General features: G+C 36.4%; 1 pseudogene across 1 annotated transcript; it reads left to right on the top strand.

Moving 5' to 3' along the window:
• Positions 1-247: 247 nt before the first annotated feature.
• On the top strand, positions 248-6,308 carry LOC311585023 (large ribosomal subunit protein uL30-like; annotated as a pseudogene). The gene is made up of 2 exons: positions 248-259; positions 5,408-6,308. The product of its transcript is annotated as a large ribosomal subunit protein uL30-like (transcript).
• The last annotated feature ends 11,832 nt before the right edge of the window (positions 6,309-18,140 follow it).

Genomic DNA, 18,140 nt, shown 5'->3' with positions numbered 1-18,140 from the left:
TAAAAAATAAGATGCCAGGCAACAGATATTAGATGGAGAAGTTTATTATATGGGCATGGGGAGAGAAGAAAGGGAGAAAGGGTACCCTAGAGAGACAGAGAGGGAGTAAGAGAGTAAGAGAGAGGAGGAGGGAGTGAAGAGGTAAGACAGGGTAAGAGGTGAGAAGGAGAGAGAGGTAAGAGAGGTAGGGGCAAGGTGAGTGTCCTTTTATATAGTGGTCAGGGTCAAGCCCACTGGCAGGTACGCAATGACATCACTGGTAGGCAGACTGGGGCAGAATCCTAACGGGACAGCGTTGCCAGGCCACAGTAGAAGAGGATGCTGACAGTCCAGATGAGACTTGATAGGCTGTGGTCAGATGAGAAGAGGAGAGAAGCCCCTTTCTGAGAAGTAGTGGAGGGTGGGGGAGGGAAGAAGAGTGGGACCAAGAGGAAACAAGGAAGTGAATACAATCAGGACGTAAAGTGAGTAAATTAAAAATAAAAAACAGAAAGAAAAAAAAAAAAGACTGGTCTACAGAAAAGTCTGTCAGGTGATTTCTTGTTTGCGCCATGTAGGAGGCCTAAACCCCGTATACACAGTGCTCTGGCTGGGAACTTGACTCTGGATGTTGTAAGAAAACAGACCAGACAAGGAAGTAGTAACAAGTAAGTGACTTCTGCTATAGTTTGTGCTTCTTAGTTCTCCTGGCTCCTCGTGGTGATGGAGTGTGAAGCAAGATTTGTAAGAGGAAACAAACCCTTTCTTTCCCAAGTTCTTAATGCTTCCGGTGTTGTAGCCAGCAATGAAAAACCCTAAGACATGACATTATGTGTTCAACAGATTTCAGCTTCTTTAGTTGTTTTTAAAATTGTATCTTATTATTTTATTAAATACTTGGCATCATTTGCAAAAACTTTTGACAACTTGACACTCCTTAACTGTTAATTATTCCCAATGTTTGAACTGGTTTTATGCCTCCTGACACATGTAATGAATATGTAAATAGCCTCCTTTGTACAAGCTGACTGAATATTTAAAAATAAATTATTTAAAGTTATGTTAAATTACGTTATTTTTGATGAACCTCTACTCGTGGAAACCTGTTCTTTGTTAAAGACAACTGACAACGGTTTAAATATTTATTAGGGTTACTGAAATTTCAAAATGCAGATTGCAAAAATAATATCATGCAACTTGTTGATGCAACGTCATTCATATCCACGGGAAATGTAACATATGAGCTTCTAGAAAGCATCTCATTCTACAGAGTTTTTATTGTGTTAAAATATGCATGCAAATGCTTGTAAATGTCTGCTGAAGGATGCCGCATGCCATTCATTTCTGTGAATAAGAGATGGCTCTGAGGTGACTTTATTATTTTTGAAATACTATCGGTATATATGCATGTGTGTGTGTATGTGTCTTTACACTTTTGCAATACGCTGCATCTGAACTATTTTTACATTTCTGAAGAGCTAATATTTGCTACAAGTAAGCAGAGATATTCAGTATTTAAATGTCCCTTAAAGGTTTTAGGATCTAAATTTAGGAAAACTCGCTTTGATGAAAGATAGATGGTAAACATTATTTTGCATACGGAAAAGGATTTATTCTGCTAAAATCAGCTTTATGCAACTGTTTCTTTCCTTTAGTATACTGTTCCTTACACTAAATTATTATATTTCCTGTATCCATTTTTTTTTCTGCTACTGAACTGAGAGCTACTGAATGGTTCAGAACATTTGTGCTGTCCCTGGATCCACAGTTTTTAAGAGGCTATTTGTTATATACTCATGTTTTCATTTTCTAAGTCAATAAAAATAATTTAGCAGATATGTTTGAACTACTATATTTTGGATTGGGGGGAATACATGGAGAATGTGCTTTGAATACATAGTGAAAAGGATATACTATCTATTCAATAGTTAAGTTTTCAAAATATATCCTTAGACTACAATAAGTTACCTTACCAGGTAGGGTGATATCTGCTCAGTGAGGAAATATTGTGGGGTCGGCTTAAATCTTGCTCTCCAGACATGTGACCTGATGTGCAGTCTCTGCCTATTTGTGAGGCCTGTTTTCAACACTCCAGTGAAGAAGAGTTTCTCTAAAGGGTGGAGCTTCGTCACTCCTGCAGCATGCTAACAGCCTACATGAGAAGACAGCAGGAACAGTCCACATCAAGAGAACGGAAAGCTCAAATGCCTGAGGCAGAGGAGGGTTTGATGTAGTTTGGAGCTAATGGGAGGAGAGAAAAGAGACTAAAATATCATAAACGTTTAGGCTGGCTGAGGCAATTCATGAGATGAGATGTGGAGATGAATCCGGAACATGCTCACTCAAACACTGTAAGAGAAAGAGCTTAGAAATTCGAACAGAATTAAACATCAGACAGATATAAAAAAAAAAAAAGTGTTGTTACATGATTTGGTGTTCCAAAGGTAGCTCCCTGCGTTGCACATGAGACTGCATAGAGCTACATGTTTTCTGTTGAAGAAGGGACCATTTGAGAATACTCTGTGCCAGGCAAAGAGGTAGGAGTTTGCATTAAGATGGGGAAAGTGAAACTGGCACAGACCAGTCTACATAGGTTGTAGCTAATGATTAGAATGCTATCAAACGTAATTGCTTCTTTTGCTCGATATAAACTCTGAGATCTTTAAGAGAATTAGCTGTTTCAAAAGTGCCAGTTCTCTCGTTTGTATAAACTGACCAAAGTGATTTTCCTTTGTTTATTTAAAAAATGAACAGTTTCTTATAGATAGTAAATGTAAGGACTTACATGTAACCAAAGTTATGTCAATGATCCTCCAGACATACAATGAGGTTTGTTTTCTTTTTCTCCCAATAATTATCTCCCATTTTTTCTTTCATTTGCACTAGCAAATAGAATTTAGTTGCAACGGGAAGATACAAATGGATATTCTAAGTTTCTGCTATTATGTGCTGTTGAAATGGAAAGTTAAGCAAATAAAATGGCCATAATACAAAAAGAATTATAAAATCTGAGTACAAATACTTACTTTCCTTTTAAAATTAGAGCTGACATATTTGAAACCAAACTTCATTTTAGAAAGTACTGGATTGCTACCCCAAACTATGCAAGCAAACCCAAGCTAGAAAACAAAAATGAAAAGTCTTACCAAAGTAATGACTGCATGTAAAACACTGGAGAGTGAGGAACACAAAGAACTTCTGCTTCTCCAAGTTAAGATTTCACCTGTATGTTTTGTTGGCATGGAATTTTATTCATGGAACCAGAAATAAAATGAGGCTCTCTTGCAAGGACAAAAGTTTAAAAAAAGACTCAGCTGTCAAATTTATTTATGAATTTTCCTTCTCAGGGTTTATTAATAAATATTGAAAACAACAGACAAATATAGCAGATGCTGCTCTCCATGCAGCCTAGCAAGTGCTGTGCTGTGCTCTTGTGGTTGTGGAAGCAAATGCACACCACTCTACACATCACAGGGCTTGAAGATTCCATGGACTTTACCTCAGCCTTTAGCACTGGACATGTTCCTGGCTACCACTGGTACCTGTATCTCCCAGATCATTATATTCTGTCAACAGAGGATTCTCATTACCCCTCCCCCTGAGTGCATTGTCAGTTGGAAAGAAAATCAACTTTTCTGTGTTCTAAACCAGTACATATAAGGAGTTGACATAATTAGATATGAATATACATTAGTTGCATGCACACCTTGGAAGTAACCAAAATTTTTCTAATTGGACTTAAGACCTTTTCAACAAGAGGGAGACCATGCCCAGTACAGGGACCTAACTACTCAGAGCTACTCAAGCCATGGTTATTGGAGAAGAATCAACATCCACTGTTTACTAAACCCGCACAAGCCCTAAGAACAATCTAACCACTCGCCTTTATACCCACAGGTAATGCAGTCTTTACCAAACATATCTTTGAGTAGGCAAAAACCACTACAGAAAGCTACATCCAATCAAAATGCAGAGCTATAGAGCCGAGATCCAAAATGTTAAATCTACAAAACACCTTCATGCTTAAGGCTCAGGAATTATTCCAAAAGAGAAGGCAGAAGAAGTGTGGGAGCCAGCACTTCAGGGAACTTGTTGGGAGATTGTAAGCATTTATTCTCCTTGTTTGCATCTGAGTGGTATCTCTTTATTTTCTGATGCAAGTTATGCTCCTAAGAGGGTATTTTCATATGTTTTGACAATGACATTTTGTAATATTTATGAAATTGTAAATAAAAACCAAATTTACCTAAACCAAATGTGAATAAATTTATCCTTTTCATGCATATTTATTCTTTATGTTCTTTACATATATTTTAATATATTATGTATTTTATATTATATATTATATATACACATGTATGTATAGAATTATGTCAAAGTCTTGGCTTATCCAACTTAGCAACATTTTTTAAAATATTGATATGTCTCTATATTGACCTTATATTTTAAATTTTCCAAATAAATCTTATAGTCTTATTTATATAAAATATTATCACATATTCCTCAATTCACTTCTTTGGAAAGTTTACAAGGTGTTTCAATTTTAGGGTTGTATTTTGGAAGGTTATATTTGCCATGACTTAAGTTAACTTCTAATTTTAATTACATAAAATGCATTATATAGTGTATTAGGCTGTGTTCAAGTGGTTTGTAGTTTGAACTCTGAAAGTGTCAATATTCAAATATATAGACTATATCCAAAAATGAAAGTTGGTTTTGTTAAAATTAGAACATATTCATAATCATAAGGGATTTTTTAAGGATAGCAACTGATTTTAAACATTTAAACTCATTTATGGTGTAAATGTATCTCATCTACATAATCTGATGATAATTTAAAATGACATTTTCAATAATTTTGGCATGAAAAATGTTTCATTCTGTAACATTTTCCACTTGTAGCGAGCATCATATTAGCACTTAGAAGTTATGGAGTTGGAGAATTTCAGAGACTCTAATTCTCGTATTACAGATTTTCAATCTATAGAATAGAGTATAGTTTTTCCTGCAAAAGACAGAGTAATTTAAGCATTTAAGAAAAGAAAACCATGCAAAAGTAATAAAATATTAGAGTATTTAAGTTGTTTTATTTGACAAATACCTTTTCCAGAAGCTTAAAATATTGGTGGAGATATGCTATGCTTAGTGATGCTTAATTCCTTACATTCCATTACATAAGCATCTAAGACAGAATGGGATTTGAGACCAGTTATATCATATATAAATATACATATATATATATGTTGTGGTCCTTGTGCAAACTAATTCATCATTGTTAACAACTAATTCAAATATGGCTGTTTAATGGCTGAAGTAAATCTGTGTTAGGTTTATTGAGAGATAGTACTATGCTACATTTGATTTCATAAAATTGGGAATAATCAAAATGGATTGATATCAGAAAATATTATATTATTTTAATATTAAGGATGTAAGCATCTTGTGTGCTAATATCACTGCATATGTTGAGGCAAAAGCTCTGGGAACTGTGTTCTATACTAAGATTTGCAGCCCTCTTTTTCCGGCTGAAAACACGGAGGCCAAAACAGAGAAGAAAAAGAAGGTTCCTGCTGTGCCAGAAACCCTGAAGGAAAAGCAAAGGAACTTCGCAGAGTTGAAGGTGAAGTGCCTGCAGAAGAGTTCTGCCCTGAAGACACAGAAAGACAAGAAGGAAGCTCGTCTATGAGAAGGCCAAGCACTATCACAAGCAGTACAGGCAGATGTACAGGACTGAGATTCTCGTGGCTAGGATGACAAAGAAAGCTGGAAACTTCTACGTGCCTGCAGAGCCAAAATTGGCATTTGACATCAGAATCCGGGGTATCAGTGCTATAAGCCCAAAAATCTGCAAAATATTGCAGCTTCTTCGTCTTTGACACATCTTCAATGACACCTTTGTTAAGCTCAACAAGGCTTCTATCCATATGCTGAGGACTGTGGAGCCATACATTGCATGAAGTTACCCCAATTTAAATTCTGTAAATGTTCTCATGTACAAGCAAGGCTATGGGAAAATTAATGACAAGCGAATTGCCTAGACAGATACTTCCTACATTGCTCAGTCTCTTGGTAAATTCGGCATCATCTGCATGGAGTATCTAATTCATGAGTTCTGCACAGTTGGAAAACACTTCAAGGAAGCAAATAACTTTCTATGGCCCTTCAAACCATCTTATCCATGAGATGGAATGAAGAAAAAGACAACCTACTTTGTGGAAGGTGGAGATGCTGGCCACAGGGAAGACCAGAAAAGCAGGCTTATTAGAAGGATGAACTAAGGTGTTGCCCATGGTATTTTTGTAATCTGGTCAGTTAATAAACAGTTACAGCTTGGCAAACTGAAAAAAAAAAGGTCTCAAATTTCAATACTGTCAATAATAAGAGTTATACAAATTGATAATTGGAATGGGAATGCAATTTAATATTCATTTTTTTTTAATTTAAAAAGTAAGAAGACAATATTTTCCACTTCTAGGTATATAAATTGTTAAGAGTCTCCACAGTGGGTTGGCTCATGGCTGAAAAATTGCCTAATTGTGGAGCATACAACTCTGCCTGAAAACTTTGGATTTTAGGAGCTAGAGGGTTGGCTCAGGATTCAGAGGGCATCCTAGTTATTTCCGAGGACCCAAGAAAGGCTGCTCATGTGTCCCAGTAGCGCCAGCACTAAAGGATTCTATTCTCTCTGGGCACCTGCAGTCATACGCACATGCAAACATCTCACAGCCCTGTACGTACCTAAAACAAAAGAGTCTGTAGAAGAAAACTGTGTCTAAGAAAATCCGGACATTCACTCAGAGGGAAAGGTTTTCCTTAAGGCCAGGTTTTTAAAAAATGTATTGGGAATTAAAAAAAAAACAATTAAAATTTAATTAGAGGCTATATTGACACAAAAAAAATCACAGTAATATCATGTAAGGTCATAACACTTGACAATATATTTCAATATATTGAATATTTAGCTCCTTTAACACACTTTATTTTTATACAATGTGTTTCAATTAACTAAAATTATAGTGTTCAATACATATAATGCCTATTAACATTCTTTATTGTCTTAGTTGTACATTTGAATTTAGTTCTTCTTTCTTTTTTAACATTCTTTCTTGACATCATTCATTATATCATACCATTCCCTCTCAATGTGTCCTTAAATTCTATCTTTTCATTGTTCAAGTTATTGTTATTATACATTTTCTGATGCTGAAGTAAAATGTGTGAGCTCAAGGAAGTTTGATGAGATCTTTAGTTTCTTTTTAAAACTTGCCTTTGCAATAGGTAAATAAATAAATATTGATAAGTTTACCATGGATATATTGACACATCCTGGGAGTCCTTTATATATCCTGACTTTTCTGACTAGTGCTGTGAAATTAACAATATATGATCAGTATTTTCTTACACTGGAAGATTCATTCACAATTGAGCTAAGACCACAGCCATGTCAGAGTATCTGCTTGCTTGCCTTGAGAATTGTGATTCTCAAGACCTTCTCACACAGAAAAAATAAAATAGGTAGAAGGGAATATATATATTTATATTTAAATTGCCCCAATACAGCTGTTACATTTGTTGCCCTGGATTGAACTGTCATGCTGTTCCTGTTAATCCCATTGTCACATGTGTGCACCTTGGTTTCAATACCACCAAACAGGATATGGCACATCAGCTGACTGTTGCTGGGTATGGTATTACACCTCTGGGCCAAGCTATCAACTTGTCTAATTCTATGTGCCAACACAGATGGCCTTGTCAATAAATATCATCCTTTTTTTCCTTTACTATAAACTAGAACCTTTCATTTATAATATATAAAGTACTTAAAACTATTATTAAGTTATATAACTTACAAAAAAATAGTATTTCTTTAAAACATTTTACTGACAGAATATAGGAAGGCAAATTACCTATACTTGATATTACAAGTGACATTCTGCTAAGAAAATTGGCATTTCTAGCCAAATTGACTTCTTTAAATGTAAAATTTTTTTTGTATTTCTTTCTTTTGTTGTTGATTTATGGCTAATCAACCTGTTGAAAGTTTGAATCAACTCATTACAATCATGAAAGTAGAAATATGTAACAGGGGACTGAGTTTTTGAAATGTGTGAATGTATTCTCTTTTAATATAAAAATCAATTTCTAAATAATTAATCTGTAGGTGCAACCTTCCTGCTGTTTAATTTAATACATAATAAAATTGAAATATAAGCCATTTCACACATTACAGACAAAATGGCCCTTAGTGGGAGTGGATGATGAAAATATAAAGATAGAGATTTAAGGAATAGAGAGATCGCTCAGTGGTTAAGACTACTTACAACTCTTGCAGAAAATCCGTGTTTTGTTTTCATATGACTAACTATGGTTTCCTGTTACTCTAGTTCCATGGGATTCAGCAAACTCTTCTGGCTTTCACAGGTTCTTGAACATAAATGGTGCACATAATCTTACAGATGTACACACATACACACACACACACGTATAATAAATATAAATATATGATAAATGAATTGCATTTTTAAAAGATAGATATTCAAAGGTATGCATTTTAAAATAATAATGAACTAAAAATAAAATGTTTCTTATTTTCTAAAGCAGAATGATAAATGACTGTACATAATTCTGTGTTCCAATAACCTTGACTCTGCTTGCAAATCCATCCAGGATATCAGCCTGGTCATCAGGATGTAAAATATTTCTTGTTTGTCTTTCTGGAAATTAGAAGCAGTTTCCCTCTAAAAAATCACCAGGGTTGCAAATATGAATTTAAATTTTAAAACTGATATTTCATTCACATTAAATAATTTAAACTGAGTAATACTACCCAGGGTATTTTGTTCATTGCAGAGTCCATGGCTTGCTAAATGATCCTTGGTGGGAATGGATGATGACAATATAAAAACAGAGACTTAGGTTAGTTAGACTTGAGATAGTCCTTTAAATTGTTGTTAGTGCCCTGGAAAACTCCAAAATATACATGATATTGGCACTCCTCTCGGATTATCACCAGAACTTGACAACAAGATCCCCTACTGAAGATGCCACATACATTGGTCACAGGTCATGGAGAAATCAAGTTGGTACTGATCTGGATGCTTGTCTCCTGCTTGCAGCTCTCATGGTGCTGGAAGTTGTTATAAAACAACTGGGGCAGATGAATCATCAATAATCTTACTCATCTGCAAACCCTGTGAGCCAAAATAAGATTGCTATAGGATAACATGCATATGAGTACAAGGGTGGTGTGAGTGTAGTGGGGATAACCAACCTCTTTCTGATTAGATGTAACACCTGTTAAAAAGGGGGAAACCCATGCCTGATACCATAAATCTACCAAAGTCCAGAGGTTGGAAAGCTCACAGGCATCAGGAATAAGCTACTACTGTTCACTTCATAAATGGGCATAGGACTTATTGAATTAAGTTTTCCCTATAGTCATATCTCTCTACAATACTTATATCACCACAGTTCTCAGTTATCCAAGATGTTTCAGAGTTAACAGTAGTTAAAACAAAAACTCACAGCTAGTCAAAACTCAGAGGCATGTCAGTGGAATGGATAGCTGTATATAAGTGTGTGTGTGTGTGTGTGTGTGTGTGTGTGTGTGTGTGTAAAGCTTATCTATGTCACACTTCCTCCCCAAAGCTCAGGAACCATGCCAGAAGAAGAGGAGGCAAGATTGTAACAGACCAAGTCTGTGTGGACTTGAGAAAACAGTGCCTTTCAGAAATGACGAGATTGGTGCCCTCATAGCAGCTGTGGCTGCCTGCTCAACACCTGCACAAGATGAAGCCTGTCAACATTCTAGCCCTGAATGGCAAAGTGTTCATGAGCCTCCGGCATCTAACTGAGGAGCTATGTTGATGGCTTCTAGCAGAGGCAATGTCTGTTTTCTTTAAACATATGAATTCTGTAGGTCAACATGCCTCACTGTTTAGTCCCACACCCAGAAGTCTATGAACGATAAAAACTGGAATTGGTGGGTTATTGAGTTAATGAAAAAGAGAAAGAAAGGAATGAACTAACAAACAAAAGAATAAATAAATGTTGAAGGCATTGAGAGCTGAAGGTGGATCTGGGAAGACAAGAGATGGAATAGGAAAAGAGAGAGAGTGCTGAGGGAAATGAGGGTGAAGATCAGACTTGGGTAGAGTAGGGGCAGGAGGATAGGGTTTGCAGAGAGAAAAGAAACCACCCACAGGGGCATCCCTGAGAAAAGCTGAAGACCTACCACAGCGTAAGCACCAAGGAGGATATGGGATGACTATATCTGAGACCCGTAGTAGCACGGGTCACAGAGACTAAAGAGGCCACCCTCTAACCAGACAGAACTAGTGGAGGGAGGCTAACATTAACCAACCCACAAAACCTCCGGCCCAAAATTTACACTGCCTACAAGATGTACAGGTTTAAAGATAGAACAGAAATGGCGGGAATATCCAACCAGTGCTTGGCCCAACCTGAGACCCACACCAAGCGAGAGAATCAAACCATGACATGATTAAAGACACTCTGCTATGCTTGCAGATGGGAGCCCAGCATAACCGTCCTCTGAGAGACTCCACGCAGCAGCGGATGGAAACAACTGTTGAGACTCACAGCCAAAAAATGGGTGGAGCGCAGGGAGCCTTGTGGAAGAGTTGCGGGTAAGGACAGACGGATCTGGAGGGAACAGGAGCTTCACAAGAAGACTAACAGAGCCAACTAACCTAGGTCCAGGGATGTCCTACGGAGATTGAAGCACCAACCAAAGTCCATGCATGGAGTGGACCTAGGCCACCTACACGTATGTACCTGATAGGCCGCTTGATCTTCATGTGGATCCTAGTAAGGGGAGCAGGACCTGTCTCTGACAAGGTCTCTGTTGCATGCTTTTTGGATCTCTTTCTCCTGGTGGGGCTGCCTTACCAGGCCACCAAGGAAGACTATGTAATCAAAGTTGATGATGTTCTGGAGTGGTTTGGTGGGGGTGTTCCCCTTTTCTGTAGGGGTAGGGGAAGGGGACGAGGGAAAAGGGAGGAGGATGGGCTGGAAGGAGAGGAACAGGGGCCTAAGATTGGGATGTAAAGTGAATAAATACATAAAGTAATTTTTAAAAGGAATTGAGGCAAATATGACTAAAATATATCACATGAAATTCTCAAGAATTCTCAAGAATTAATAAAACTTTCTAAAACAAAAGTGACATTTTACTTGCTGTATTAGAAGTATGTAATCTCATATAGAAATCGACACTTGTGGTATATTGCATATAAGGGCAGTGAACATAATTTTGTTTCATATTCAATAAACTTAAGCAACTCATTTATATAGTAATGAATGTGAAAACTCATTCAGCGAAGAATAGATCTCCCCTTTAAAGTCAGCTCTTTAATTTAAGCCTGCATTCAATTGCAAACTAGTAATCTGAAACAAGACACAAAGTACTGATAAATGTAATCTAAGTAGTGGGATGCAGTGGCTGCAAATTTCCATTACTTTTCCCAATCAGCAAGTGCTCAGTTTAGGTTTTTCCCTAAATCAGAATGTTCCAGGAATTAATTGCCAAAATCAAAGGGTGTGGTGCTGAGGACATAATTGACATCAAAAATAGCGTTCCAATTACTGAGTGAAAAAAAAAAGATGTAGTTAAACAATAGAGAAATTTCTAAGTCTTAAATATGAAAACATTTTCTAAAACCTACATTGAAATTGCATTGTAGGTGTCATTCGTCATTCCTCTTTTAGAATGTGTGATCCTAGAAAACAAAAATAGGAAGCAAAACAAAGCCCCAGAATTTACAAAGTGCGGAACTATCAGTTTTGCCTTGTCTTTGCAGTGTGTTTCCCTACATGTTTACAAACGTGTTGCTGATAACAAGTAAATACATCTTGCATGAGTTTCAAAACCTGGGCTGATGAGATGGCCCTGCGGGTTAAAGTGCACTTGTGGCCAGTCCTAAGGACTTGGAACTCACACTGCAGAAGTAAAGAACTAATTCTTGAAATCTCTTCTCTAGCCTCCACACACTAAGTAAGTACTTTTTTAAATTAAAAATCTCCCATTATTTACAGAAGACAGTGAATACTACATAAAACAAAACTAGGCCCCTGAGAACTTAAATGATCAGAATTAGGGAGTGTTGGGGAAACCAGGAAGGGATTGGAAAGGCAACTGTAGATGAGAGCATACAAGGAGGGAGTGTGGTATAGTTCATATAATAGCAACGAGTGACTGGACCTATCAAATTATGCTGACAGTTCAACATACAGAAGTTTTCAGCATGGTAGATGTCCAAAAAGTAAAAATAAAACAACCAATGCTTACTGATAGAATTTGATAAATAATAGGAAAAGAAAAAAATAATGCCCCCAAATCAGACATTACCACTTTGGGCACTGTATGATCTCAGAAACCTGTGGACAAGATGGGAAAATGGTGAACAACTTTGTGAAATAATCAAACTGCTGTGGACTGGGCATAATTTTTCAATGAGCCTTGTTCTAAAGGAAAGAGAATGACTGCCTGGCAATAAGATATACTTCAGTATTTCTTTAAATAAATAAGTCTCCAAGATTGTTTCATCTTAATAGGTTCTTAACTACAATGTTCAATCCTGTGTGTTAAAAGATTTGAAGCAGCTACATCCAGAGTTGAAACCACAATGGGAAACATCACCGTCTACTAGATTGCTGAAGTTGTGTTAAAGATGGGTACCCTATAGCCCAACCATCATCAGAGAGGCTCCATCCAACAAATGATGGGAGCAAATGAAGAGACCCAGAGCCAAACATTAGGCAGAGGTTTCAGTATCCTGCAGAAGATGAGGTCAGGGGAGGATGGTAGGAGCCACAGGGGTCTAGGATAGCACAAGAAAACCCTCATAATCAAATAATCTGGACTCATACGGGTTTACAGAGACTGGATCGCATATATGTTATGGTTGTGTAGCTTGGTGTTCTTGTGGCACATCTAACACTAGGAGTGAGGGATGTCTCTGCCTCTTTCCCCTGTTTTGGGGATCCATTTCCTCCTACTGTGTTGCCTTGACCAGCTGTAATAAGAGGCGAGGTACCTAATCGTACTGCAACGTGATAAGCCCTGTTTGATTGATATCCCTGTGAGATCTGCCCTTTTCTGAAAGGAAACTAAGGAGGAGAGGACGGGAGCAAGGATGTGAGGAAGAACAGAATGAGAGGGGAGGAGAAAGGGGAAACTGTGGTTGAGATGTAATATATAAGAGGAGGATAAATATTTTTTTTTCTTTTTTAAAGACGGTCCGGCTATGGTGAGGAGTAGGCTGGAATCCTGGTCATTTAGCAGGAAATGGCAACCCTGAGGCCATCTCTGGTGAAGTTTCTTCAGTGGCATCTGCTGGTGTCTGGTGGAGCCAAAGGTAAACTGTCCAGAGTTTTGCACAGTTCTTTGCAATACCAGACACTTCTATTTCTACATGAACTCTGATAAATTCTCCACTTCCTATTAAGTATGGGGAACCAGGCATTCAACAGCCAATCATCCCTCCCTCTCTTACTCTGAGAATAACTGTAGTAAGCCTGATGCCACGCCTAAACGTGATTAGGTCTGCCTTGACCATCCAATCACTCTCTTTACCTCAGTTAGTTCAGGCTTGTGAAATATTAGTTATCTCTGAATTAGTTATCAAAGAATGGCATTTAGTGTATATTTATTAACATACATTTATTACTGACCTTTGTACTTTCTCATATTAGAACTAGTCCAGGGATCCCTACATATACTTGTTAGTATGGGCTGGTACACATTGCAAATTAACACTCTTGCAAGAATTTCAGGGCTGTGTTGCAGCCTGTGTTCTGTCACTTACACCATATTTTGTCAAGTCTCTTAAAATACTGGTATAGATAAGAGCACTAAGAAACCCAGGACATGTCAAAGAGAAAAGCCAAATTGGGAGCTAAAGTTTAACCTTGGGGATGGCCTCGAGTCCTGGATGGGGAAATATCAAGATAACGGAGTAAAGATAATGCCCTGTTAGAACTCTATATGAATCTTAGGGTACTGTAAACTTATTAACATCATTGCATTCTAGTAGGTTTTTTTTCAGCTTTGGAATGGGATTTTAAAAATAGAGCATAATTCCATAATAAAAAGATAGCTTAGTATCAGTGTAAATCTATTATGAAATAATATTGTGCATACAATTTAAGTATTCTAATTTTTATTTAATGGCTATATTTTACATATATTATAGTTAGTTTTTTTTTTTTTACATTACATACCTATTGGTCATGTTTAGCACTCTTTCTCACCTCTTACAAGATCTACTCTCTGTGCCTTCCCACCCAACTTGTATTCATTCATTTTTATTTTATTATCTAAACATAACAGGTCCAATTATGAGGTTCATCTACTCTTGGCTGTGTGGCCTTCCACTGCAGCATGGTCTGTTTACTAGGAGACACACACTTCAAGGGAACTGACACTCCCTGACCTAATAGCTGTCCATTGTCAATAGTGTCTTAGCTATGGACAGGACTTTGTGTCTACCTCCTTTCTTCGTGCTGACATTTTTCTCTGGCTTGAGCTTTCATGAGTGTTTATGCATGTTTCCTCAGCCAATGTGAATCATTATGCCCAGCTGTACCTCGGAATCACTGTTTCCTTGTAGTATCCATGGCCTCTGACTCCTACACTCTTTCTACCTTGACTTGTATAATAATCTCTGATCCTTAGGGAGACTGAGTGTAATATAGATGTTCCATTTGGCACTGAAATTCTGGACCTCTGTACTAATCACCATCTACAGAAAGATGAAGCTTCTCCAATGAATAACAAAAGATGCACTAACCACAGTGACTATGACTTTTTAAATCAGAATATATTTATTTGGCACATTTTGTTATAAAAACACAGTGAGAAAAATTTAATGTTTGTTTCATATATTAAGGAATCCCTGTTTACTAACAAGCAGTTGTTCAAACATATTTGAATATAAAATTTATTTTACAGGATATCTGCTTATCATTGAAATAATCAAATAGTCTCTTTGGTGATTCCACAAATGCTTTCTCTATACCAGTAAATTTAATAATCTAAAATTTCATTTTTATTTTTAAATTGTTTGTTTTGCAGTTCTATACATGTAAGCAATGTAATATGACTAAATGTTCTCTCAATTTCCATCATCTGCCTTCCCTATAATTATCCCATCTGTGGCTCACCTAACTCTGTCCTTTGCTATTGCTTGTTTGTTTGATTGATTACCAGTTAGTCTAGTTAGTGCTGAGCATATCCTACTATTTAGACCACTCTAAGAAATGAATGATATTTTTTCTCTTGGTAACTATCAACTGTCAATAGAACATTTTTCTGGCTTTATTACTTGACCTTTATCAAATAACCACATTTGCTGTGAGTTCTTGTGTGTAATAACCATAAGGCATCTATTTTAAAATGTGTGTGTGTGTGTGTGTGTGTGTGTGTTGTACACATGTATGGAGACATACAAGTTCATATATGTATGCATGTGTGTAGGCCCAAATTTTGACATTTGTGTGCCTTCCTCTATCACTCTACCTTATTCCCTGTGGCAGTATCTCTAAATGAATCCAGGTTTTTGTTATGGCCAGTCGGCATTACTACCTTGCTTTCCTTGCTTTGGGCATTACTGCCTCTGCCTTATGAGTGCTGGAATTACTACCTGCTATTTATGGGAGTTTTAGCGACCTGAGTTCTGATTCTAAGGCTTGAGTGACAGCACCAAAATCATATGGCATCTGCCATCCATCGAAAAAAACAAAACTAAAAAATAACAAAACCATATGACAAAACAGTTTCAAAACTATAGAAGCTGTAGGTGCTGACATTCCCATCATTTTTAAGTATTATTTCATTACATACTTGTACTTAATAATATCTCTTTGGAAGATATTATTTCATGCTTAATATAATTATCTCTTACATAATTTATGTCAGGTATTGATTAAGAACTAGGGGACAGTTTAAATTTCTAATTATAGTCTGATTTTTAAATATAGTAATTGATTAGTGTATCTTTTATTACTCATCAGAGAAACTTGGTCCCTCAGTAGAAGGTGCTCAAGGTGCACAGATTAAGAAACTCTGGAAGTTCAGTTCTAAATGGAATATCCATATCACACTCAGTCTTCTCAAGGTACAGCAATCCTTGCATAAGACTGAAGCAGAGGACTGACTTAAAGAGATAGTGTTTACTGGTTTGCTCTCCATAGATTGTTCAGTCAGATTTCTTCCAAAACCAAGGACTGCCCACCTACAAGGAGTTGAGCCCTCATACATCAATCATCCATCACGAAGAGATGTCTGGGTAGAAAGATGACTTAACCAGTAAGAGCATTGGTTGCTCTTCTGTTGGACCAGGGTTCAGTTCCATCTCCCATATACACTTCACAATTGTGGTTGTTTAATAGATTTTTTTTCTTGGATAGTTGAATATTTAAACACCAGTTGGTGGCCTTATATGGATAAGTTTATCAGTTACAGCATTGATGAAGACACTTTGTCTCCAGGGGTGGGATTAAAGGTTCTAAAAAGCGTGCTCTATTGCAGGTTTGTGCTGTTTCCTGTATACGCATGAGATGTGAGCCTTCAGTCATTCTTGCCTCCATGTCTGGTGCTTGCTGCCTTATTTCCATGTCATGATTGAGATGGACTCTTGTGTCTCTGGAGTGATTAGCTTTCCTTCTATGAGTCGTCTTGGTCATGATATTTTGTCACAGCAATAGAAAATAACTAATACAAAAATCACCTCTAACTCTGCTTCCAGGAGATCTGATGCCATCTTCTGGCCTTCACAGGTACTGTGCACATGCTTGGCACATATACCATATAGGCAAGCAGCACACCCATTAGAAAATGAAGAAAAAGAAAATCATTCATAGACTTGTCTACCAGCCAATCTAATAGAAGCATTTTCTGAATTGAGGTTTGCTTTTCCTAGATGACTCTAGCTTGTGTCAAGTTCAAAAAACCTAACCAGCATAAATGTACATGTAAATAATTATAGAAAATATGTGCAGATAAATTAAATAACAGCATCATAAATGCATAATTTGTTTTTGGTGGAATTTTTGCTTATACTGAAATCTGAACCAATATAGCAAAGTAAGCCATATATATTCATATATATATGTATATATATATATATATATATCCTCGTTTACATAATTAAGAGAAAGCTAACTAGTTAAATATATAAATTTTAATGCTTTCTATTTAGAATTTTTGAGTGTAGTGAGACAATTAACTTGTTTTCTTGTAGTGCTAGTATATTTTTTTTCTTGACATATATTATAGCATCAGAAATGGGAATTTCATGCTAGTTAAAATGTAAGTTAAATAAATTCTGATGCACAGTACCAAATAATTTCTGGCTATAAGTCAATAAATTTAAGAGGAAATATCAGATCTCAAAAAATAGAATACTTTACAAAGACTCTATCATTTAATTTAGTTTTTCTTTTACGACTTATTAGAATTGCAGGAAAAAGTAAATGTATAGTAAATGGAATCACTTCCTAGGATGCTGTCAAGCAAAAGGGATAGAAACATTTATCTGATAAGCCTTATCCCTGGTGAACTTTTATGTGATGAACTGCTGATTTGCATATTCTCATCATTTAGAGATTTATCTTTGATAACCATATATGACATGTAGAGCAAATTAGCACATGAGTCAATCAAGGCCTGATGTGTATGGCATTTGGAGCAAATATGCATTTTATGGTTGAAACCTGTAGCTGAGTGTGACTATAACGATGGCAGAACATGCTCTGTTGATGTCATTTTCTTTATGGAATGACTCTTCCTGTGGAGCAAGCTTTACAGTCTTTCTTTAAAATGCTAGTCAAAGGTTTCTCAGTTGTCCTAAATAGCAGCCTAGTTATAATTATAGAACTTTGGACAGAACATTTAAGCAGAAATCATCTAATTTATAATTAGAATATAATTGTGTTTGACATTACACTGAAGTCAATAAGGATAATTATTGCCATTAAAATGACATTAAAATCTTGTAATTTGAAGCCATAAATTATAAGCATAAAAAATTAAACCATGTTTTTTTTCCTAGTTTTGCTAGTTGGACATAAGTGGTTTTTTCTTTTAATGTAGTATATATTTATATTTTTGTTTATATTTACACAGTGGATTTATTCTG

The sequence above is a fragment of the Acomys minous genome (assembly GCF_964271855.1).
Source record: "Acomys minous genome assembly, chromosome: 15".
NCBI lineage: Eukaryota > Metazoa > Chordata > Mammalia > Rodentia > Muridae > Acomys > Acomys minous.
This window is presented reverse-complemented; position numbering and strand designations above follow the sequence as displayed.